Raw genomic sequence first — 21,944 nt, forward strand, 5'->3', positions numbered from 1 at the left:
TGTTTTCAGTGTTAATAAAATATGAAGTCTCAAGTCCTTTTCCGTGACGCCATGGCTTTAGAGCACTGTTAACTACGTCCACAGCCCTCTAAATGCGGCATTATCGTCTTTTGCAGGCTAATAAAGGCCTTACCCGTAAATAACGTGCTTCCATGCTCCCAGCCATGCTACCATTGATGTAGTCCTTCCAGTCTCAATGGAATACGACGTTCCAAGTCGTTTTCCTTCGCGCTATGGCGTTAGAACACTGCTAACTACGTGCACGGCCCTTTGAACGCTGTAATATGGCCATTTGCAGCCTATTAAAGGCCTTATACGTAAATACTGTCGCTCCACCTGCCTGCGCAAGTTACCATTGGTATAGTACTTCCAGTCTCAATGGACAATGACGTTCCAAGTCGTTTTCTTTGACGCCGTGACGTTTGAAAACGCCCAAGTACGCGCACAGTCCTCTAAATGCTATAGTATGGCCTTTGTAAGTCTAAAAAAGGCCTTACGCGTAAATCACGTGCTTCCACTCTCCAAACCAGGCTACCAATGGTGTACCTTTTGCGACTATCATTGAACTACGACGTCACAATTTTTTTTCCTTGGCGCCTTAGCGTTAAAACACTTTTTACTACGTGCACAGACCTCTAATTGCTGTAATATTGCCTTTTGCAGCCAACTAAAGGCTTTACACGTAAATAACGTGGTTCCACCACCCTTGGCGGGATACCATTAGTCTAGTCCTTCCAGTCTCAATAGACTATGACGTCCCAAGTCCTTTTCCTTGGCGCCATGGCTTTGGAACACTTTTAACTCCGTGCACAGCCCTCTAAAGGCTGTAAGATGGCCATTTGCAGCCTAATAAAGGTGTTATACGTAAACAGCGTCGTTCCACCTCCCTGCGCAGGTTACCATAGGAGTAGTCCTTCCAGTCTCAATGGACTATGACGTCCCAAGTCCTTTTCCTTGGCGCCATGGCTTTAGAACAATGTTAAGTCCGTGCACAGCCCTCTAAATGCTGTAACATGGCCTTTTGCAGACTAATAAAGGCTTTAAACGTAAATACTGTCGTTCCAACTGCCTGCGCAGGTTACCATAGGAGTAGTCCTTCCAGTCTCAATGGACTATTACGTCCCAAGTCCTTTTCCTTGACGCCATGGCTATAGAACACTGTCAACTACGCGCACAGTCCTCTAAATGCTGTAACATGGCCTTTTGCAGACTAAAAAAAGGCCTTACACGTAAACCACGTGCTTCCACGCTCCCAACCAGGCTATCATTGGTCTAGTGTTTTCAGTCTCAATGTAATATGACGTCCGAAGTCATTTTCCTTGGCGCCATGGCTTTAGAACACTTTTAACTCCGTGCACAGCCCTCTAAAGGCTGTAATATGGCCATTTGCAGTTAAATAAAGGCTTTAAACGTAAACACTGTCGTTCCAACTGCCTGCGCAGGTTACCATATAGGAGTAGTCCTTCCAGTCTCAATGGACTATGACGTCCCAAGTCCTTTTCCTTGGCGCCATGGCTATAGAACACTGTTAACTACGTGCACAGCCCTCTAAAGGCAGTAATATGGCCATTTGCAGCCTAATAAAGGCCTTACACGTAAATCACGTTCTTCCACGTCCCCAGCAAGGCTACCAATGGTCTAGTGTTCCCAGTCTTAATGGAATAAGACGTCCAAAGTCCTTTTCCTTGACGCCATGGCTATAGAACACTTTTAACTCCGTGCACAGCCCTCTAAAGGCTGTAATATGGCCATTTGCGGCCAAATAAAGCCTTTACACGAAAATACCGTGATTCCACCACCCTCCGCGGGACACCATTGGTCTAGTCCTTCCAGTCCCAATGGACTACAACGTCCCAAGTCGTTTTCTTTGGCACCTTGGCGTTAGAAGACCGGCAACTACGGGCACAGTCCTCTAAATGCTATAGTATGGCCATTTCCAGTTAAATAAAGGTGTTATACGTGAATACCATCGTTCCACCTGCCTGCGCAGGTTACCATGGGAGTAGTCCTTCTAGTCTCAATGGAATATGACGTCTGAAGTTCTTTTCCTTGGTGCCATGGCTATAGAATACTGTGAACTACGTGCACAGCCCTCTAAAGGCAGTAATATGTCCATTTGCAGCCTAATAAAGGCCTTACACGTAAATAACGTGCTTCCATGCTCCCAGCCATGCTACCATTGATCTAGTCCTTCCAGTCTCAATGGACTATGACGTCCCAAGTCGTTTTCTTTGACGCTGTGACGTTTGAAAACCCGCAAGTACGCGCACAGTCCTCTAAATGCTATAGTATGGCCATTTGCAGCCTAATAAAGGCCTTACACGTAAATCACGTTCTTCCACGTCCCCAGCAAGGCTACCAATGGTCTAGTGTTCCCAGTCTTAATGGAATATGACGTCCAAAGTCCTTTTCCTTGACGCCATGGCGTTAGAACACTGTTAACTACGTGCACAGTCCTCTAAATGCTGTAACATGGCCTTTTGCAGACTAATAAAGGCCTTACACGTAAACCACGTGCTTCCACGCTGCCAACCAGGCTACCATTGGTCTAGTGTTTTCAGTCTCAATGGAATATGACGTCCCAATTCATTTTCCTTAGCGCCATGGCTTTAGAACACTTTTAACTCCGTGCACAGCCCTCTAAAGGCTGTAATATGGCCATTTCCAGTTAAATAAAGGTGTTATACGTGAATACCATCGTTCCACCTGCCTGCGCAGGTTACCATGGGAGTAGTCCTTCTAGTCTCAATGGAATATGACGTCTGAAGTTCTTTTCCTTGGTGCCATGGCTATAGAATACTGTGAACTACGTGCACAGCCCTCTAAAGGCAGTAATATGTCCATTTGCAGCCTAATAAAGGCCTTACACGTAAATCACGTTCTTCCACGTCCCCAGCAAGGCTACCAATGGTCTAGTGTTCCCAGTCTTAATGGAATAAGACGTCCAAAGTCCTTTTCCTTGGCGCCATGGCTATAGAACACTGTTAACTACGTGCACCTGTAAGCTGTATTATTACCTTTGCAGCCTATAAAAGGCCTTAGACGTAAACCACGTGCTTCCACGCTCCCAGCCAGGCTACCATTGATCTAGTCCTTCTAGTCTCAATGGAATATGACGTCTGAAGTTCTTTTCCTTGGTGCCATGGCTATAGAATACTGTGAACTACGTGGACAGCCCTCTAAAGGCAGTAATATGTCCTTTTACAGACTAATAAAGGCCTTGCACGTAAATCACGTTCTTCCACGTCCCCAGAAATATGACCTTTAAAGTTTAAACCATTTTCGATGTAATGTGCTAATAAATCGTAGATATCTGCCCGTTTGTTTGTCTACGACCATACCACGATGAACACACCTGTTCTCGTCCGATCAGGAAAGTTAAGCATCGTCGGGCCGGGATAGTACCTGGATGGGGAACCGCCTGGGAACTCCCGGTGTCGTAGGCTATTGACTTTTTCACGTTACATTATTTATCATTACGACTGTGACGTACCTTTTTTACGCAATAGCCGCTGAGTAAATCAAGTAAGTGACGTGATTAGAAGTTGCTTTCCCTTCAAAAAGGCTACAATCTTGCTGCAATAAATGCGCCACGTCGCAAATGAATGGATTACGAGCGTCAGACAAAGAAAATGACGAAGTAGTTACTTTGCTAATTAACTTTGTCATATGAAAATTAAGTCTGAAAGTACCCTAGATTGCCTTCGTTGGAACTTTTTTCCCGTAATCTTAAAGCGCATGGTTGTCGTAAATAATGGATAGCGCTTGAAAAGAGCTTTCAAATGCACATAAACACGACCTATTTCGGATAATCCAGTCAAGAAATATGACCTTTAAAGTTTAAACCATTAACGATGTAATGTGCCAATAAATCGTAGATATCTGCCCGTTTGTTTGTCTACGACCATACCACGATGAACACACCTGTTCTTGTCCCATCACGGAAGTTAAGCATCGTCGGGGCGGGATAGTACTTGGATGGGGGACCGGCTGGGATACCCGGTGTCGTAGGCTATTGACTTTTTCACGTTACATTATTTATCATTACGACTGGGACGTATCTTTCTTATGCAATAGCCGCTGAGTAAATCAAGTAAGTGACATGATTAGAAGCTTCTTTCCCTTAAAAACGGCTACAATCTTGCTGCAATAAATGCGCCACGTCGCAAATAAATGGATTAAGAGCGTCAGACAAAGAAAATGGCGATGTAGTTACTTTGCTAATTAACTTTGTCATATGAAAATTAAGTCTGCAAGTACCCTGGATTGCCTTCGTTGGAACTTTTTACCGGAAATCATGTAGCGCATTATTGTTGTAAAGAATCGATAGCGCTTAAAAAGAGCTGTCAAATGCACATAAACACGACCTATTTCGAATGATCCAGTCAGGAAATATGACCTTTAAAGTTTGAACCATTTTCGATGTACTGTGCTAATAAATCGCAGATATCTGCACGTTTTTTTGTCTACGACCATACCACGATGAACACACCTGTTCTCGTCCGATCACAGAAGTTAAGCATCGTCGGGCCGGGAGAGTACTTTGATGGGGGACCGCATGGGATCTCCCGGTGTCGTAGGCTATTGACTATTTCACGTTACATTATTTATCATTACGACTGTGACGTATCTTTTTTACGCAATAGCCGCTGAGTAAATCAAGTAAGGGACGTGATTAGAAGTTGCTTTCCCTTCAAAACGGCTACAATCTTGCTGCAATAAATGCGCCACGTCGCAAATAAATGGATTACGAGCGTCAGACAAAGAAAATGGCGATGTAGTTACTTTGCTAATTAACTTTGTCATATGAAAATTAAGTCTGAAAGTACCCTAGATTTCCTTCGTTGGAACTTTTTACCGGAAATCTTAAAGCGCATGGTTGTCGTAAAGAATCGATAGCGCTTAAAAAGAGCTGTCAAATACACATAAACACGACCTATTCCGGATGATCCAGTCAAGAAATATGACCTTTAAAGTTTGAACCATTTTCGATGTAATGTGCCAATAAATCGTAGATATCTGCCCGTTTGTTTGTCTACGACCATACCACGATGAACACACCTGTTCTCGTCCGATCACGGAAGTTAAGCATCGTCGGGCCGGGATAGTACTTGGATGGGGCACCGCCTGGGAACTCCTGGTGTCGTAGGCTATTGACTTTTTCACGTTACATTATTTATCATTACGACTGTGACATATCTTTTTTACGCAATAGCCGCTGAGTAAATCAAGAAAGAGACATGATTAGAAGTTGCTTTCCCTTCAAAACGGCTACAATCGTGCTGCAATAAATGCGCCACGTCGCAAATGAATGGATTACGAGCGTCAGACAAAGAAAATGGCGATGTACTTACTTTGCTATCTAACTTTGTCATATGAAAATTAAGTCTGAAAGTACCCTAGATTGCCTTCGTTGGAACTTTTTACCGGAAATCATAAAGCGCATTATTGTTGTAAAGAATCGATAGTGCTTAAAAAGAGCTTTCAAATGCACATAAACACGACCTATTCCGGATGATCCAGTCAAGAAATATGACCTTTAAAGTTTGAACCATTTTCGATGTAATGTGCTAATAAATCGTAGATATCTGCCCGTTTGTTTGTCTACGACCATACCACGATGAACACACCTGTTCTCGTCCGATCACGGAAGTTAAGCATCGTCGGGCCGGGATAGTACTTGGATGGGGCACCGCCTGGGAACTCCTGGTGTCGTAGGCTATTGACTTTTTCACGTTACATTATTTATCATTACGACTGTGACGTATCTTTTTTACGCAATAGCCGCTGAGTAAATCAAGAAAGAGACATGATTACAAGTTGCTTTCCCTTCAAAACGGCTACAATCGTGCTGCAATAAATGCGCCACGTCGCAAATGAATGGATTACGAGCGTCAGACAAAGAAAATGGCGATGTAGTTACTTTGCTAATTAACTTTGTCATATGAAAATTAAGTCTGAAAGTACCCTAGATTTCCTTCGTTGGAACTTTTTACCGGAAATCTTAAAGCGCATGGTTGTCGTAAAGAATCGATAGCGCTTAAAAAGACCTGTCAAATACACATAAACACGACCTATTCCGGATGATCCAGTCAAGAAATATGACCTTTAAAGTTTGAACCATTTTCGATGTAATGTGCCAATAAATCGTAGATATCTGCCCGTTTGTTTGTCTACGACCATACCACGATGAACACACCTGTTCTCGTCCGATCACGGAAGTTAAGCATCGTCGGGCCGGGATAGTACTTGGATGGGGCACCGCCTGGGAACTCCTGGTGTCGTAGGCTATTGACTTTTTCACGTTACATTATTTATCATTACGACTGTGACATATCTTTTTTACGCAATAGCCGCTGAGTAAATCAAGAAAGAGACATGATTAGAAGTTGCTTTCCCTTCAAAACGGCTACAATCGTGCTGCAATAAATGCGCCACGTCGCAAATGAATGGATTACGAGCGTCAGACAAAGAAAATGGCGATGTACTTACTTTGCTATCTAACTTTGTCATATGAAAATTAAGTCTGAAAGTACCCTAGATTGCCTTCGTTGGAACTTTTTACCGGAAATCATAAAGCGCATTATTGTTGTAAAGAATCGATAGTGCTTAAAAAGAGCTTTCAAATGCACATAAACACGACCTATTCCGGATGATCCAGTCAAGAAATATGACCTTTAAAGTTTGAACCATTTTCGATGTAATGTGCTAATAAATCGTAGATATCTGCCCGTTTGTTTGTCTACGACCATACCACGATGAACACACCTGTTCTCGTCCGATCACGGAAGTTAAGCATCGTCGGGCCGGGATAGTACTTGGATGGGGCACCGCCTGGGAACTCCTGGTGTCGTAGGCTAATGACTTTTTCACGTTACATTATTTATCATTACGACTGTGACGTATCTTTTTTACGCAATAGCCGCTGAGTAAATCAAGAAAGAGACATGATTACAAGTTGCTTTCCCTTCAAAACGGCTACAATCGTGCTGCAATAAATGCGCCACGTCGCAAATGAATGGATTACGAGCGTCAGACAAAGAAAATGGCGATGTATTTAGTTTGCTAACTAACTTTGTCATATGAAAATTAAGTCTGAAAGTACCCTAGATTGCCTTCGTTGGAACTTTTTACCGGAAATCTTAAAGCGCATTATTGTCGTAAAGAATCGATAGCGCTTAAAAAGAGCTTTCAAATGCACATAAACACGACCCATTCCGGATGATCCAGTCAAGAAATATGACCTTTAAAGTTTGAACCATTTTCGATGTAATGTGCTAATAAATCGTAGATATCGGCCCGTTTGTTTGTCTACGACCATACCACTATGAACACACCTGTTCTCGTCCGATCACGAAAGTTAAGCATCGTCGGGCCGGGATAGTACTTGGATGGGGGACCGCCTCGGAACTCCTGGTGTCGTAGGCTATAGACTTTTTCATGTTACATTATTTATCATTACGACTGTGACGTATCTTTTTTACGCAATAGCTGCTGAGTAAATCAAGAAAGAGACATGATTAGAAGTTGCTTTCCCTTCAAAACGGCTACAATCGTGCTGCAATAAATGCGCCACGTCGCAAATAAATGGACTACGAGCGTCAGACAAAGAAAATGGCGATGTAGTTACTTTACTAATTAACTTTGTCATATGAAAATTAAGACTGAAAGTACCCTAGAATTCCTTCGTTGGAACTTTTTACCGGAAATCTTAAAGCGCATGGTTGTCGTAAAGAATCGATAGCGCTTAAAAAGAGCTTTCAAATACACATAAACACGACCTATTCCGGATGATCTAGTCAAGAAATATGACCTTTAAAGTTTGAACCATTTTCGATGTAATGTGCTAATAAATCGTAGATATCTGCCCGTTTGTTTGTCTACGACCATACCACGATGAACACACCTGTTCTCGTCCGATCACGGAAGTTAAGCATCGTCGGGCCGGGATAGTACTTGGATGGGGCACCGCCTGGGAACTCCTGGTGTCGTAGGCTATTGACTTTTTTACGTTACATTATTTATCATTACGACTGTGACGTATCTTTTTTACGCAATAGCCGCTGAGTAAATCAAGAAAGAGACATGATTAGAAGTTGCTTTCCCTTCAAAACGGCTACAATCGTGCTGCAATAAATGCGCCACGTCGCAAATGAATGGATTACGAGCGTCAGACAAAGAAAATGGCGATGTACTTACTTTGCTAACTAACTTTGTCATATGAAAATTAAGTCTGAAAGTACCCTAGATTGCCTTCGTTGGAACTTTTTACCGGAAATCATAAAGCGCATTATTGTCGTAAAGAATCGATAGCGCTTAAAAGGAGCTTTCAAATGCACATAAACACGAACAATTTCCGATCACCCAGTCAAGAATTATGATCTTTAAAGTTCGAACCATTTTCGATGTAATGTGCCAATAAATCGTAGATATCTGCCCGTTTGTTTGTCTACGACCATACCACGATGAACACACCTGTTCTCGTCCGATCACGGAAGTTAAGCATCGTCGGGCCGGGATAGTACTTGGATGGGGCACCGCCTGGGAACTGCTGGTGTCGTAGGCTATTGACTTTTTCACGTTACATTATTTATCATTACGACTGTGACGTATCTTTTTTACGCAATAGCCGCTGAGTAAATCAAGAAAGAGACATGATTAGAAGTTGCTTTCCCTTCAAAACGGCTACAATCGTGCTGCAATAAATGCGCCACGTCGCAAATGAATGGATTACGAGCGTCAGACAAAGAAAATGGCGATGTACTTACTTTGCTAACTAACTTTGTCATATGAAAATTAAGTCTGAAAGTACCCTAGATTGCCTTCGTTGGAACTTTTTACCGGAAATCATAAAGCGCATTATTGTTGTAAAGAATCGATAGCGCTTAAAAAGAGCTTTCAAATGCACATAAACACGACCTATTCCGGATGATCCAGTCAAGAAATATGACCTTTAAAGTTTGAACCATTTTCGATGTAATGTGCTAATAAATCGTAGATATCTGCCCGTTTGTTTGTCTACGACCATACCACGATGAACACACCTGTTCTCGTCCGATCACGGAAGTTAAGCATCGTCGGGCCGGGATAGTACTTGGATGGGGCACCGCCTGGGAACTCCTGGTGTCGTAGGCTATTGACTTTTTCACGTTACATTATTTATCATTACGACTGTGACGTATCTTTTTTACGCAATAGCCGCTGAGTAAATCAAGAAAGAGACATAATTACAAGTTGCTTTCCCTTCAAAACGGCTACAATCGTGCTGCAATAAATGCGCCACGTCGCAAATGAATGGATTACGAGCGTCAGACAAAGAAAATGGCGATGTATTTAGTTTGCTAACTAAATTTGTCATATGAAAATTAAGTCTGAAAGTACCCTAGATTGCCTTCGTTGGAACTTTTTACCGGAAATCATAAAGCGCATTATTGTTGTAAAGAATCGATAGCGCTTAAAAAGAGCTTTCAAATGCACATAAACACGACCTATTCCGGATGATCCAGTCAAGAAATATGACCTTTAAAGTTTGAACCATTTTCGATGTAATGTGCTAATAAATCGTAGATATCTGCCCGTTTGTTTGTCTACGACCATACCACGATGAACACACCTGTTCTCGTCCGATCACGGAAGTTAAGCATCGTCGGGCCGGGATAGTACTTGGATGGGGCACCGCCTGGGAACTCCTGGTGTCGTAGGCTATTGACTTTTTCACGTTACATTATTTATCATTACGACTGTGACGTATCTTTTTTACGCAATAGCCGCTGAGTAAATCAAGAAAGAGACATAATTACAAGTTGCTTTCCCTTCAAAACGGCTACAATCGTGCTGCAATAAATGCGCCACGTCGCAAATGAATGGATTACGAGCGTCAGACAAAGAAAATGGCGATGTATTTAGTTTGCTAACTAAATTTGTCATATGAAAATTAAGTCTGAAAGTACCCTAGATTGCCTTCGTTGGAACTTTTTACCGGAAATCTTAAAGCGCATTATTGTCGTAAAGAATCGATAGCACTTAAAAAGAGCTTTTAAATGCACATAAACACGACCCATTCCGGATGATCCAGTCAAGAAATATGACCTTTAAAGTTTGAACCATTTTCGATGTAATGTGCTAATAAATCGTAGATATCGGCCCGTTTGTTTGTCTACGACCATACCACTATGAACACACCTGTTCTCGTCCGATCACGAAAGTTAAGCATCGTCGGGCCGGGATAGTACTTGGATGGGGGACCGCCTCGGAACTCCTGGTGTCGTAGGCTATAGACTTTTTCATGTTACATTATTTATCATTACGACTGTGACGTATCTTTTTTACGCAATAGCTGCTGAGTAAATCAAGAAAGAGACATGATTAGAAGTTGCTTTCCCTTCAAAACGGCTACAATCGTGCTGCAATAAATGCGCCACGTCGCAAATAAATGGACTACGAGCGTCAGACAAAGAAAATGGCGATGTAGTTACTTTGCTAATTAACTTTGTCATATGAAAATTAAGACTGAAAGTACCCTAGATTTTCTTCGTTGGAACTTTTTACCGGAAATCTTAAAGCGCATGGTTGTCGTAAAGAATCGATAGCGCTTAAAAAGAGCTTTCAAATACACATAAACACGACCTATTCCGGATGATCCAGTCAAGAAATATGACCTTTAAAGTTTGAACCATTTTCGATGTAATGTGCTAATAAATCGTAGATATCTGCCCGTTTGTTTGTCTACGACCATACCACGATGAACACACCTGTTCTCGTACGATCACGAAAGTTAAGCATCGTCGGGCCGGGATAGTACTTGGATGGGGGACCGCCTCGGAACTCCTGGTGTCGTAGGCTACAGACTTTTTCATGTTACATTATTTATCATTACGACTGTGACGTATCTTTTTTACGCAATAGCTGCTGAGTAAATCAAGAAAGAGACATGATTAGAAGTTGCTTTCCCTTCAAAACGGCTACAATCGTGCTGCAATAAATGCGCCACGTCGCAAATAAATGGACTACGAGCGTCAGACAAAGAAAATGGCGATGTAGTTACTTTGCTAATTAACTTTGTCATATGAAAATTAAGACTGAAAGTACCCTAGATTTCCTTCGTTGGAACTTTTTACCGGAAATCTTAAAGCGCATGGTTGTCGTAAAGAATCGATAGCGCTTAAAAAGAGCTTTCAAATACACATAAACACGACCTATTCCGGATGATCCAGTCAAGAAATATGACCTTTAAAGTTTGAACCATTTTCGATGTAATGTGCTAATAATTCGTAGATATCTGCCCGTTTGTTTGTCTACGACCATACCACGATGAACACACCTGTTCTCGTCCGATCACGGAAGTTAAGCATTGTCGGGCCGGGATAGTACTTGGATGGGGCACCGCCTGGGAACTCCTGGTGACGTAGGCTATTGACTTTTTCACGTTACATTATTTATCATTACGACTGTGACGTATCTTTTTTACGCAATAGCCGCTGAGTAAATCAAGAAAGAGACAAGATTAGAAGTTGCTTTCCCTTCAAAACGGCTACAATCGTGCTGCAATAAATGCGCCACGTCGCAAATGAATGGATTACGAGCGTCAGACAAAGAAAATGGCGATGTACTTACTTTCCTAACTAACTTTGTCATATGAAAATTAAGTCTGAAAGTACCCTAGATTGCCTTCGTTGGAACTTTTTACCGGAAATCATAAAGCGCATTATTGTCGTAAAGAATCGATAGCGCTTAAAAGGAGCTTTCAAATGCACATAAACACGAACAATTTCCGATCACCCAGTCAAGAATTATGATCTTTAAAGTTCGAACCATTTTCGATGTAATGTGCTAATAAATCGTAGATATCTACCCGTATGTTTGTCTACGACCATACCACGATGAACACACCTGTTCTTGTCTGATCACGGAAGTTAAGCATCGTCGGGCCGGGATAGTACTTGGATGGGGGACCGCCTGGGATCTCCCGGTGTCGTAGGCTATTGACGTTTTCACGTTACATTATTTATCATCACGACTGTGACGTATCTTTTTTACGCAATAGCCGCCGAGTAAATCAAGTAAGGGACATGATTAGAAGTTTCTTTCCCTTAAAAAGGGCTACAATCTTGCTGCAATAAATGCGCCACGTCGCAAATTAATGGATTAAGAGCGTCAGATAAAGAAAATGGCGATGTAGTTACTTTGCTAATTAACTTTGTCATATGAAAATTAAGTCTGAAAGTACCCTAGATTTCCTTCGTTGGAACTTTTTACCGGAAATCTTAAAGCGCATGGTTGTCGTAAAGAATCGATAGCGCTTAAAAAGAGCTTTCAAATACACATAAACACGACCTATTCCGGATGATCCAGTCAAGAAATATGACCTTTAAAGTTTGAACCATTTTCGATGTAATGTGCTAATAAATCGTAGATATCTGCCCGTTTGTTTGTCTACGACCATACCACGATGAACACACCTGTTTTCGTCCGATCACGGAAGTTAAGCATCGTCGGGCCGGGATAGTACTTGGATGGGGCACCGCCTGGGAACTCCTGGTGTCGTAGGCTATTGACTTTTTCACGTTACATTATTTATCATTACGACTGTGACGTATCTTTTTTACGCAATAGCCGCTGAGTAAATCAAGAAAGAGACATGATTAGAAGTTGCTTTCCCTTCAAAACAGCTACAATCGTGCTGCAATAAATGCGCCACGTCGCAAATGAATGGATTACGAGCGTCAGACAAAGAAAATGGCGATGTACTTACTTTGCTAACTAACTTTGTCATATGAAAATTAAGTCTGAAAGTACCCTAGATTGCCTTCGTTGGAACTTTTTACCGGAAATCATAAAGCGCATTATTGTTGTAAAGAATCGATAGCGCTTAAAAAGAGCTTTCAAATGCACATAAACACGACCTATTCCGGATGATCCAGTCAAGAAATATGACCTTTAAAGTTTGAACCATTTTCGATGTAATGTGCTAATAAATCGTAGATATCTGCCCGTTTGTTTGTCTACGACCATACCACGATGAACACACCTGTTCTCGTCCGATCACGGAAGTTAAGCATCGTCGGGCCGGGATAGTACTTGGATGGGGCACCGCCTGGGAACTCCTGGTGTCGTAGGCTATTGACTTTTTCACGTTACATTATTTATCATTACGACTGTGACGTATCTTTTTTACGCAATAGCCGCTGAGTAAATCAAGAAAGAGACATGATTAGAAGTTGCTTTCCCTTCAAAACAGCTACAATCGTGCTGCAATAAATGCGCCACGTCGCAAATGAATGGATTACGAGCGTCAGACAAAGAAAATGGCGATGTACTTACTTTGCTAACTAACTTTGTCATATGAAAATTAAGTCTGAAAGTACCCTAGATTGCCTTCGTTGGAACTTTTTACCGGAAATCATAAAGCGCATTATTGTTGTAAAGAATCGATAGCGCTTAAAAAGAGCTTTCAAATGCACATAAACACGACCTATTCCGGATGATCCAGTCAAGAAATATGACCTTTAAAGTTTGAACCATTTTCGATGTAATGTGCTAATAAATCGTAGATATCTGCCCGTTTGTTTGTCTACGACCATACCACGATGAACACACCTGTTCTCGTCCGATCACGGAAGTTAGGCATCGTCGGGCCGGGATAGTACTTGGATGGGGCACCGCCTGGGAACTTCTGGTGTCGTAGGCTATTGACTTTTTCACGTTACATTATTTATCATTACGACTGTGACGTATCTTTTTTACGCAATAGCCGCTGAGTAAATCAAGAAAGAGACATGATTAGAAGTTGCTTTCCCTTCAAAACAGCTACAATCGTGCTGCAATAAATGCGCCACGTCGCAAATGAATGGATTACGAGCGTCAGACAAAGAAAATGGCGATGTACTTACTTTGCTAACTAACTTTGTCATATGAAAATTAAGTCTGAAAGTACCCTAGATTGCCTTCGTTGGAACTTTTTACCGGAAATCATAAAGCGCATTATTGTTGTAAAGAATCGATAGCGCTTAAAAAAAGCTTTCAAATGCACATAAACACGACCTATTCCGGATGATCCAGTCAAGAAATATGACCTTTAAAGTTTGAACCATTTTCGATGTAATGTGCTAATAAATCGTAGATATCTGCCCGTTTGTTTGTCTACGACCATACCACGATGAACACACCTGTTCTCGTCCGATCACGGAAGTTAAGCATCGTCGGGCCGGGATAGTACTTGGATGGGGGACCACCTGGGATCTCCCGGTGTCGTAGGCTATTGACGTTTTCACGTTACATTATTTATCATCACGACTGTGACGTATCTTTTTTACGCAATATCCGCCGAGTAAATCAAGTAAGGGACATGATTAGAAGTTTCTTTCCCTTAAAAAGGGCTACAATCTTGCTGCAATAAATGCGCCACGTCGCAAATGAATGGATTACGAGCGTCAGATAAAGAAAATGGCGATGTACTTACTTTCCTAACTAACTTTGTCATATGAAAATTAAGTCTGAAAGTACCCTAGATTGCCTTCGTTGGAACTTTTTACCGGAAATCATAAAGCGCATTATTGTCGTAAAGAATCGATAGCGCTTAAAAGGAGCTTTCAAATGCACATAAACACGAACAATTTCCGATCACCCAGTCAAGAATTATGATCTTTAAAGTTCGAACCATTTTCGATGTAATGTGCTAATAAATCGTAGATATCTACCCGTATGTTTGTCTACGACCATACCACGATGAACACACCTGTTCTTGTCTGATCACGGAAGTTAAGCATCGTCGGGCCGGGATAGTACTTGGATGGGGGACCGCCTGGGATCTCCCGGTGTCGTAGGCTATTGACGTTTTCACGTTACATTATTTATCATCACGACTGTGACGTATCTTTTTTACGCAATAGCCGCCGAGTAAATCAAGTAAGGGACATGATTAGAAGTTTCTTTCCCTTAAAAAGGGCTACAATCTTGCTGCAATAAATGCGCCACGTCGCAAATTAATGGATTAAGAGCGTCAGATAAAGAAAATGGCGATGTAGTTACTTTGCTAATTAACTTTGTCATATGAAAATTAAGTCTGAAAGTACCCTAGTTCCTTCGTTGGAACTTTTTACCGGAAATCTTAAAGCGCATGGTTGGTGTAAAGAATCGATAGCGCTTAAAAAGAGCTTTCAAATACACATAAACACGACCTATTCCGGATGATCCAGTCAAGAAATATGACCTTTAAAGTTTGAACCATTTTCGATGTAATGTGCTAATAAATCGTAGATATCTGCCCGTTTGTTTGTCTACGACCATACCACGATGAACACACCTGTTCTCGTCCGATCACGGAAGTTAAGCATCGTCGGGCCGGATAGTACTTGGATGGGGCACCGCCTGGGAACTCCTGGTGTCGTAGGCTATTGACTTTTTCACGTTACATTATTTATCATTACGACTGTGACGTATCTTTTTTACGCAATAGCCGCTGAGTAAATCAAGAAAGAGACATGATTAGAAGTTGCTTTCCCTTCAAAACAGCTACAATCGTGCTGCAATAAATGCGCCACGTCGCAAATGAATGGATTACGAGCGTCAGACAAAGAAAATGGCGATGTACTTACTTTGCTAACTAACTTTGTCATATGAAAATTAAGTCTGAAAGTACCCTAGATTGCCTTCGTTGGAACTTTTTACCGGAAATCATAAAGCGCATTATTGTTGTAAAGAATCGATAGCGCTTAAAAAGAGCTTTCAAATGCACATAAACACGACCTATTCCGGATGATCCAGTCAAGAAATATGACCTTTAAAGTTTGAACCATTTTCGATGTAATGTGCTAATAAATCGTAGATATCTGCCCGTTTGTTTGTCTACGACCATACCACGATGAACACACCTGTTCTCGTCCGATCACGGAAGTTAAGCATCGTCGGGCCGGGATAGTACTTGGATGGGGCACCGCCTGGGAACTCCTGGTGTCGTAGGCTATTGACTTTTTCACGTTACATTATTTATCATTACGACTGTGACGTATCTTTTTTACGCAATAGCCGCTGAGTAAATCAAGAAAGAGACATGATTAGAAGTTGCTTTCCCTTCAAAACAGCTACAATCGTGCTGCAATAAATGCGCCACGTCGCAAATGAATGGATTACGAGCGTCAGACAAAGAAAATGGCGATGTACTTACTTTGCTAACTAACTTTGTCATATGAAAATTAAGTCTGAAAGTACCCTAGATTGCCTTCGTTGGAACTTTTTACCGGAAATCATAAAGCGCATTATTGTCGTAAAGAATCGATAGCGCTTAAAAGGAGCTTTCAAATGCACATAAACACGAACAATTTCCGATCACCCAGTCAAGAATTATGATCTTTAAAGTTCGAACCATTTTCGATGTAATGTGCTAATAAATCGTAGATATCTACCCGTATGTTTGTCTACGACCATACCACGATGAACACACCTGTTCTTGTCTGATCACGGAAGTTAAGCATCGTCGGGCCGGGATAGTACTTGGATGGGGCACCGCCTGGGATCTCCCGGTGTCGTAGGCTATTGACGTTTTCACGTTACATTATTTATCATCACGACTGTGACGTATCTTTTTTACGCAATAGCCGCCGAGTAAATCAAGTAAGGGACATGATTAGAAGTTTCTTTCCCTTAAAAAGGGCTACAATCTTGCTGCAATAAATGCGCCACGTCGCAAATTAATGGATTAAGAGCGTCAGATAAAGAAAATGGCGATGTAGTTACTTTGCTAATTAACTTTGTCATATGAAAATTAAGTCTGAAAGTACCCTAGATTTCCTTCGTTGGAACTTTTTACCGGAAATCTTAAAGCGCATGGTTGTCGTAAAGAATCGATAGCGCTTAAAAAGAGCTTTCAAATACACATAAACACGACCTATTCCGGATGATCCAGTCAAGAAATATGACCTTTAAAGTTTGAACCATTTTCGATGTAATGTGCTAATAAATCGTAGATATCTGCCCGTTTGTTTGTCTACGACCATACCACGATGAACACACCTGTTCTCGTCCGATCACGGAAGTTAAGCATCGTCGGGCCGGGATAGTACTTGGATGGGGCACCGCCTGGGAACTCCTGGTGTCGTAGGCTATTGACTTTTTCACGTTACATTATTTATCATTACGACTGTGACGTATCTTTTTTACGCAATAGCCGCTGAGTAAATCAAGAAAGAGACATGATTAGAAGTTGCTTTCCCTTCAAAACAGCTACAATCGTGCTGCAATAAATGCGCCACGTCGCAAATGAATGGATTACGAGCGTCAGACAAAGAAAATGGCGATGTACTTACTTTGCTAACTAACTTTGTCATATGAAAATTAAGTCTGAAAGTACCCTAGATTGCCTTCGTTGGAACTTTTTACCGGAAATCATAAAGCGCATTATTGTTGTAAAGAATCGATAGCGCTTAAAAAGAGCTTTCAAATGCACATAAACACGACCTATTCCGGATGATCCAGTCAAGAAATATGACCTTTAAAGTTTGAACCATTTTCGATGTAATGTGCTAATAAATCGTAGATATCTGCCCGTTTGTTTGTCTACGACCATACCACGATGAACACACCTGTTCTCGTCCGATCACGGAAGTTAAGCATCGTCGGGCCGGGATAGTACTTGGATGGGGCACCGCCTGGGAACTCCTGGTGTCGTAGGCTATTGACTTTTTCACGTTACATTATTTATCATTACGACTGTGACGTATCTTTTTTACGCAATAGCCGCTGAGTAAATCAAGAAAGAGACATGATTAGAAGTTGCTTTCCCTTCAAAACAGCTACAATCGTGCTGCAATAAATGCGCCACGTCGCAAATGAATGGATTACGAGCGTCAGACAAAGAAAATGGCGATGTACTTACTTTGCTAACTAACTTTGTCATATGAAAATTAAGTCTGAAAGTACCCTAGATTGCCTTCGTTGGAACTTTTTACCGGAAATCATAAAGCGCATTATTGTTGTAAAGAATCGATAGCGCTTAAAAAGAGCTTTCAAATGCACATAAACACGACCTATTCCGGATGATCCAGTCAAGAAATATGACCTTTAAAGTTTGAACCATTTTCGATGTAATGTGCTAATAAATCGTAGATATCTGCCCGTTTGTTTGTCTACGACCATACCACGATGAACACACCTGTTCTCGTCCGATCACGGAAGTTAAGCATCGTCGGGCCGGGATAGTACTTGGATGGGGGACCCCCTGGGATCTCCCGGTGTCGTAGGCTATTGACGTTTTCACGTTACATTATTTATCATCACGACTGTGACGTATCTTTTTTACGCAATAGCCGCCGAGTAAATCAAGTAAGGGACATGATTAGAAGTTTCTTTCCCTTAAAAAGGGCTACAATCTTGCTGCAATAAATGCGCCACGTCGCAAATGAATGGATTACGAGCGTCAGATAAAGAAAATGGCGATGTAGTTACTTTGCTAACTAACTTTGTCATATGAAAATTAAGTCTGAAAGTACCCTAGATTGCCTTCGTTGGAACTTTTTACCGGAAATCATAAAGCGCATTATTGTTGTAAAGAATCGATAGCGCTTAAAAAGAGCTTTCAAATGCACATAAACACGACATATTCCGGATGATCCAGTCAAGAAATACGACCTTTAAAGTTTGAACCATTTTCGATGTAATGTGCTAATAAATCGTAGATATCTGCCCGTTTGTTTGTCTACGACCATACCACGATGAACACACCTGTTCTCGTCCGATCACGGAAGTTAAGCATCGTCGGGCCGGGATAGTACTTGGATGGGGCACCGCCTGGGAACTCCTGGTGTCGTAGGCTATTGACTTTTTCACGTTACATTATTTATCATTACGACTGTGACGTATCTTTTTTACGCAATAGCCGCTGAGTAAATCAAGAAAGAGACATGATTACAAGTTGCTTTCCCTTCAAAACGGCTACAATCGTGCTGCAATAAATGCGCCACGTCGCAAATGAATGGATTACGAGCGTCAGACAAAGAAAATGGCGATGTACTTACTTTGCTAACTAACTTTGTCATATGAAAATTAAGTCTGAAAGTACCCTAGATTGCCTTCGTTGGAACTTTTTACCGGAAATCTTAAAGCGCATTATTGTCGTAAAGAATCGATAGCGCTTAAAAGGAGCTTTCAAATGCACATAAACACGAACTATTTCCGATCACCCAGTCAAGAATTATGATCTTTAAAGTTCGAACCATTTTCGATGTAATGTGCTAATAAATCGTAGATATCTACCCGTATGTTTGTCTACGACCATACCACGATGAACACACCTGTTCTCGTCCGATCACGGAAGTTAAGAATCGTCGGGCCGGGATAGTACTTGGATGGGGGACCGCCTGGGATCTCCCGGTGTCGTAGGCTATTGACGTTTTCACGTTACATTATTTATCATCACGACTGTGACGTATCTTTTTTACGCAATAGCCGCCGAGTAAATCAAGTAAGGGACATGATTAGAAGTTTCTTTCCCTTAAAAAGGGCTACAATCTTGCTGCAATAAATGCGCCACGTCGCAAATGAATGGATTAAGAGCGTCAGATAAAGAAAATGGCGATGTAGTTACTTTGCTAACTAACTTTGTCATATGAAAATTAAGTCTGAAAGTACCCTAGATTGCCTTCGTTGGAACTTTTTACCGGAAATCATAAAGCGCATTATTGTTGTAAAGAATCGATAGCGCTTAAAAAGAGCTTTCAAATGCACATAAACACGACATATTCCGGATGATCCAGTCAAGAAATACGACCTTTAAAGTTTGAACCATTTTCGATGTAATGTGCTAATAAATCGTAGATATCTGCCCGTTTGTTTGTCTACGACCATACCACGATGAACACACCTGTTCTCGTCCGATCACGGAAGTTAAGCATCGTCGGGCCGGGATAGTACTTGGATGGGGCACCGCCTGGGAACTCCTGGTGTCGTAGGCTATTGACTTTTTCACGTTACATTATTTATCATTACGACTGTGACGTATCTTTTTTACGCAATAGCCGCTGAGTAAATCAAGAAAGAGACATGATTACAAGTTGCTTTCCCTTCAAAACGGCTACAATCGTGCTGCAATAAATGCGCCACGTCGCAAATGAATGGATTACGAGCGTCAGACAAAGAAAATGGCGATGTACTTACTTTGCTAACTAACTTTGTCATATGAAAATTAAGTCTGAAAGTACCCTAGATTGCCTTCGTTGGAACTTTTTACCGGAAATCTTAAAGCGCATTATTGTCGTAAAGAATCGATAGCGCTTAAAAGGAGCTTTCAAATGCACATAAACACGAACTATTTCCGATCACCCAGTCAAGAATTATGATCTTTAAAGTTCGAACCATTTTCGATGTAATGTGCTAATAAATCGTAGATATCTACCCGTATGTTTGTCTACGACCATACCACGATGAACACACCTGTTCTCGTCCGATCACGGAAGTTAAGAATCGTCGGGCCGGGATAGTACTTGGATGGGGGACCGCCTGGGATCTCCCGGTGTCGTAGGCTATTGACGTTTTCACGTTACATTATTTATCATCACGACTGTGACGTATCTTTTTTACGCAATAGCCGCCGAGTAAATCAAGTAAGGGACATGATTAGAAGTTTCTTTCCCTTAAAAAGGGCTACAATCTTGCTGCAATAAATGCGCCACGTCGCAAATGAATGGATTAAGAGCGTCAGATAAAGAAAATGGCGATGTAGTTACTTTGCTAATTAACTTTGTCATATGAAAATTAAGTCTGCAAGTACCCTAGATTGCCTTCGTTGGAACTTTTTACCGGAAATCATAAAGCGCATTATTGTTGTAAAGAATCGATAGCGCTTAAAAAGAGCTTTCAAATGCACATAAACACGACCTATTCCGGATGATCCAGTCAAGAAATACGACCTTTAAAGTTTGAACCATTTTCGATGTAATGTGCTAATAAATCGTAGATATCTGCCCGTTTGTTTGTCTACGACCATACCACGATGAACACACCTGTTCTCGTCCGATCACGGAAGTTAAGCATCGTCGGGCCGGGATAGTACTTGGATGGGGCACCGCCTGGGAACTCCTGGTGTCGTAGGCTATTGACTTTTTCACGTTACATTATTTATCATTACGACTGTGACGTATCTTTTTTACGCAATAGCCGCTGAGTAAATCAAGAAAGAGACATGATTACAAGTTACTTTCCCTTCAAAACGGCTACAATCGTGCTGCAATAAATGCGCCACGTCGCAAATGAATGGATTACGAGCGTCAGACAAAGAAAATGGCGATGTACTTACTTTGCTAACTAACTTTGTCATATGAAAATTAAGTTTGAAAGTACCCTAGATTGCCTTCGTTGGAACTTTTTACCGGAAATCTTAAAGCGCATTATTGTCGTAAAGAATCGATAGCGCTTAAAAGGAGCTTTCAAATGCACATAAACACGAACTATTTCCGATCACCCAGTCAAGAATTATGATCTTTAAAGTTCGAACCATTTTCGATGTAATGTGCTAATAAATCGTAGATATCTACCCGTATGTTTGTCTACGACCATACCACGATGAACACACCTGTTCTCGTCCGATCACGGAAGTTAAGCATCGTTGGGCCGGGATAGTACTTGGATGGGGGACCGCCTGGGATCTCCCGGTGTCGTAGGCTATTGTCGTTTTCACGTTACATTATTTATCATCACGACTGTGACGTATCTTTTTTACGCAATAGCCGCCGAGTAAATCAAGTAAGGGACATGATTAGAAGTTTCTTTCCCTTAAAAAGGGCTACAATCTTGCTGCAATAAATGCGCCACGTCGCAAATGAATGGATTACGAGCGTCAGATAAAGAAAATGGCGATGTAGTTACTTTGCTAACTAACTTTGTCATATGAAAATTAAGTCTGAAAGTACTCTAGATTGCCTTCGTTGGAACTTTTTACCGGAAATCATAAAGCGCAT

At 41.5% G+C, this 21,944-nt stretch overlaps 32 non-coding genes and 1 pseudogene across 32 annotated transcripts; all 33 read left to right on the top strand.

Annotated features, from left to right (window-relative positions):
• The first annotated feature begins 3,327 nt into the window (after nt 1-3,327).
• LOC130618182 (5S ribosomal RNA) lies at nt 3,328-3,446 on the top strand. Its single transcript, XR_008979257.1, has one exon. It is a non-coding gene; the product is annotated as a 5S ribosomal RNA (ribosomal RNA).
• Nucleotides 3,447-3,896: 450 nt separating this feature from the next.
• On the top strand, nt 3,897-4,014 carry LOC130618755 (5S ribosomal RNA; annotated as a pseudogene).
• A 450-nt stretch (nt 4,015-4,464) lies between these two features.
• On the top strand, nt 4,465-4,583 carry LOC130617243 (5S ribosomal RNA). The gene has a single exon (XR_008978320.1). It is a non-coding gene; the product is annotated as a 5S ribosomal RNA (ribosomal RNA).
• Nucleotides 4,584-5,033: 450 nt separating this feature from the next.
• LOC130615663 (5S ribosomal RNA) lies at nt 5,034-5,152 on the top strand. The gene has a single exon (XR_008976751.1). It is a non-coding gene; the product is annotated as a 5S ribosomal RNA (ribosomal RNA).
• Nucleotides 5,153-5,602: 450 nt separating this feature from the next.
• On the top strand, nt 5,603-5,721 carry LOC130615665 (5S ribosomal RNA). Its single transcript, XR_008976753.1, has one exon. It is a non-coding gene; the product is annotated as a 5S ribosomal RNA (ribosomal RNA).
• Nucleotides 5,722-6,171: 450 nt separating this feature from the next.
• Nucleotides 6,172-6,290, top strand: LOC130615666 (5S ribosomal RNA). Its single transcript, XR_008976754.1, has one exon. It is a non-coding gene; the product is annotated as a 5S ribosomal RNA (ribosomal RNA).
• Nucleotides 6,291-6,740: 450 nt separating this feature from the next.
• On the top strand, nt 6,741-6,859 carry LOC130615668 (5S ribosomal RNA). Its single transcript, XR_008976755.1, has one exon. It is a non-coding gene; the product is annotated as a 5S ribosomal RNA (ribosomal RNA).
• A 450-nt stretch (nt 6,860-7,309) lies between these two features.
• LOC130617507 (5S ribosomal RNA) lies at nt 7,310-7,428 on the top strand. Its single transcript, XR_008978584.1, has one exon. It is a non-coding gene; the product is annotated as a 5S ribosomal RNA (ribosomal RNA).
• Nucleotides 7,429-7,878: 450 nt separating this feature from the next.
• Nucleotides 7,879-7,997, top strand: LOC130615669 (5S ribosomal RNA). Its single transcript, XR_008976756.1, has one exon. It is a non-coding gene; the product is annotated as a 5S ribosomal RNA (ribosomal RNA).
• Nucleotides 7,998-8,447: 450 nt separating this feature from the next.
• Nucleotides 8,448-8,566, top strand: LOC130616656 (5S ribosomal RNA). Its single transcript, XR_008977736.1, has one exon. It is a non-coding gene; the product is annotated as a 5S ribosomal RNA (ribosomal RNA).
• A 450-nt stretch (nt 8,567-9,016) lies between these two features.
• On the top strand, nt 9,017-9,135 carry LOC130615670 (5S ribosomal RNA). Its single transcript, XR_008976757.1, has one exon. It is a non-coding gene; the product is annotated as a 5S ribosomal RNA (ribosomal RNA).
• A 450-nt stretch (nt 9,136-9,585) lies between these two features.
• On the top strand, nt 9,586-9,704 carry LOC130615671 (5S ribosomal RNA). The gene has a single exon (XR_008976758.1). It is a non-coding gene; the product is annotated as a 5S ribosomal RNA (ribosomal RNA).
• Nucleotides 9,705-10,154: 450 nt separating this feature from the next.
• On the top strand, nt 10,155-10,273 carry LOC130617509 (5S ribosomal RNA). The gene has a single exon (XR_008978587.1). It is a non-coding gene; the product is annotated as a 5S ribosomal RNA (ribosomal RNA).
• A 450-nt stretch (nt 10,274-10,723) lies between these two features.
• LOC130617193 (5S ribosomal RNA) lies at nt 10,724-10,842 on the top strand. Its single transcript, XR_008978271.1, has one exon. It is a non-coding gene; the product is annotated as a 5S ribosomal RNA (ribosomal RNA).
• Nucleotides 10,843-11,292: 450 nt separating this feature from the next.
• On the top strand, nt 11,293-11,411 carry LOC130617185 (5S ribosomal RNA). The gene has a single exon (XR_008978262.1). It is a non-coding gene; the product is annotated as a 5S ribosomal RNA (ribosomal RNA).
• Nucleotides 11,412-11,861: 450 nt separating this feature from the next.
• LOC130617785 (5S ribosomal RNA) lies at nt 11,862-11,980 on the top strand. The gene has a single exon (XR_008978862.1). It is a non-coding gene; the product is annotated as a 5S ribosomal RNA (ribosomal RNA).
• Nucleotides 11,981-12,430: 450 nt separating this feature from the next.
• On the top strand, nt 12,431-12,549 carry LOC130616469 (5S ribosomal RNA). Its single transcript, XR_008977550.1, has one exon. It is a non-coding gene; the product is annotated as a 5S ribosomal RNA (ribosomal RNA).
• A 450-nt stretch (nt 12,550-12,999) lies between these two features.
• Nucleotides 13,000-13,118, top strand: LOC130615672 (5S ribosomal RNA). The gene has a single exon (XR_008976760.1). It is a non-coding gene; the product is annotated as a 5S ribosomal RNA (ribosomal RNA).
• A 450-nt stretch (nt 13,119-13,568) lies between these two features.
• LOC130617443 (5S ribosomal RNA) lies at nt 13,569-13,687 on the top strand. The gene has a single exon (XR_008978521.1). It is a non-coding gene; the product is annotated as a 5S ribosomal RNA (ribosomal RNA).
• Nucleotides 13,688-14,137: 450 nt separating this feature from the next.
• Nucleotides 14,138-14,256, top strand: LOC130616629 (5S ribosomal RNA). Its single transcript, XR_008977710.1, has one exon. It is a non-coding gene; the product is annotated as a 5S ribosomal RNA (ribosomal RNA).
• Nucleotides 14,257-14,706: 450 nt separating this feature from the next.
• Nucleotides 14,707-14,825, top strand: LOC130617786 (5S ribosomal RNA). The gene has a single exon (XR_008978863.1). It is a non-coding gene; the product is annotated as a 5S ribosomal RNA (ribosomal RNA).
• A 448-nt stretch (nt 14,826-15,273) lies between these two features.
• Nucleotides 15,274-15,391, top strand: LOC130616983 (5S ribosomal RNA). The gene has a single exon (XR_008978062.1). It is a non-coding gene; the product is annotated as a 5S ribosomal RNA (ribosomal RNA).
• Nucleotides 15,392-15,841: 450 nt separating this feature from the next.
• LOC130615673 (5S ribosomal RNA) lies at nt 15,842-15,960 on the top strand. Its single transcript, XR_008976761.1, has one exon. It is a non-coding gene; the product is annotated as a 5S ribosomal RNA (ribosomal RNA).
• A 450-nt stretch (nt 15,961-16,410) lies between these two features.
• LOC130618173 (5S ribosomal RNA) lies at nt 16,411-16,529 on the top strand. Its single transcript, XR_008979248.1, has one exon. It is a non-coding gene; the product is annotated as a 5S ribosomal RNA (ribosomal RNA).
• A 450-nt stretch (nt 16,530-16,979) lies between these two features.
• On the top strand, nt 16,980-17,098 carry LOC130615674 (5S ribosomal RNA). The gene has a single exon (XR_008976762.1). It is a non-coding gene; the product is annotated as a 5S ribosomal RNA (ribosomal RNA).
• Nucleotides 17,099-17,548: 450 nt separating this feature from the next.
• On the top strand, nt 17,549-17,667 carry LOC130615675 (5S ribosomal RNA). The gene has a single exon (XR_008976763.1). It is a non-coding gene; the product is annotated as a 5S ribosomal RNA (ribosomal RNA).
• Nucleotides 17,668-18,117: 450 nt separating this feature from the next.
• On the top strand, nt 18,118-18,236 carry LOC130616746 (5S ribosomal RNA). The gene has a single exon (XR_008977827.1). It is a non-coding gene; the product is annotated as a 5S ribosomal RNA (ribosomal RNA).
• A 450-nt stretch (nt 18,237-18,686) lies between these two features.
• LOC130615677 (5S ribosomal RNA) lies at nt 18,687-18,805 on the top strand. The gene has a single exon (XR_008976765.1). It is a non-coding gene; the product is annotated as a 5S ribosomal RNA (ribosomal RNA).
• A 450-nt stretch (nt 18,806-19,255) lies between these two features.
• On the top strand, nt 19,256-19,374 carry LOC130617744 (5S ribosomal RNA). The gene has a single exon (XR_008978821.1). It is a non-coding gene; the product is annotated as a 5S ribosomal RNA (ribosomal RNA).
• A 450-nt stretch (nt 19,375-19,824) lies between these two features.
• Nucleotides 19,825-19,943, top strand: LOC130615679 (5S ribosomal RNA). The gene has a single exon (XR_008976766.1). It is a non-coding gene; the product is annotated as a 5S ribosomal RNA (ribosomal RNA).
• A 450-nt stretch (nt 19,944-20,393) lies between these two features.
• On the top strand, nt 20,394-20,512 carry LOC130617745 (5S ribosomal RNA). Its single transcript, XR_008978822.1, has one exon. It is a non-coding gene; the product is annotated as a 5S ribosomal RNA (ribosomal RNA).
• A 450-nt stretch (nt 20,513-20,962) lies between these two features.
• LOC130615680 (5S ribosomal RNA) lies at nt 20,963-21,081 on the top strand. Its single transcript, XR_008976767.1, has one exon. It is a non-coding gene; the product is annotated as a 5S ribosomal RNA (ribosomal RNA).
• A 450-nt stretch (nt 21,082-21,531) lies between these two features.
• LOC130616396 (5S ribosomal RNA) lies at nt 21,532-21,650 on the top strand. The gene has a single exon (XR_008977479.1). It is a non-coding gene; the product is annotated as a 5S ribosomal RNA (ribosomal RNA).
• The last annotated feature ends 294 nt before the right edge of the window (nt 21,651-21,944 follow it).

This window comes from Hydractinia symbiolongicarpus, chromosome 11 (genome assembly GCF_029227915.1).
Source record: "Hydractinia symbiolongicarpus strain clone_291-10 chromosome 11, HSymV2.1, whole genome shotgun sequence".
Lineage (NCBI taxonomy): Eukaryota > Metazoa > Cnidaria > Hydrozoa > Anthoathecata > Hydractiniidae > Hydractinia > Hydractinia symbiolongicarpus.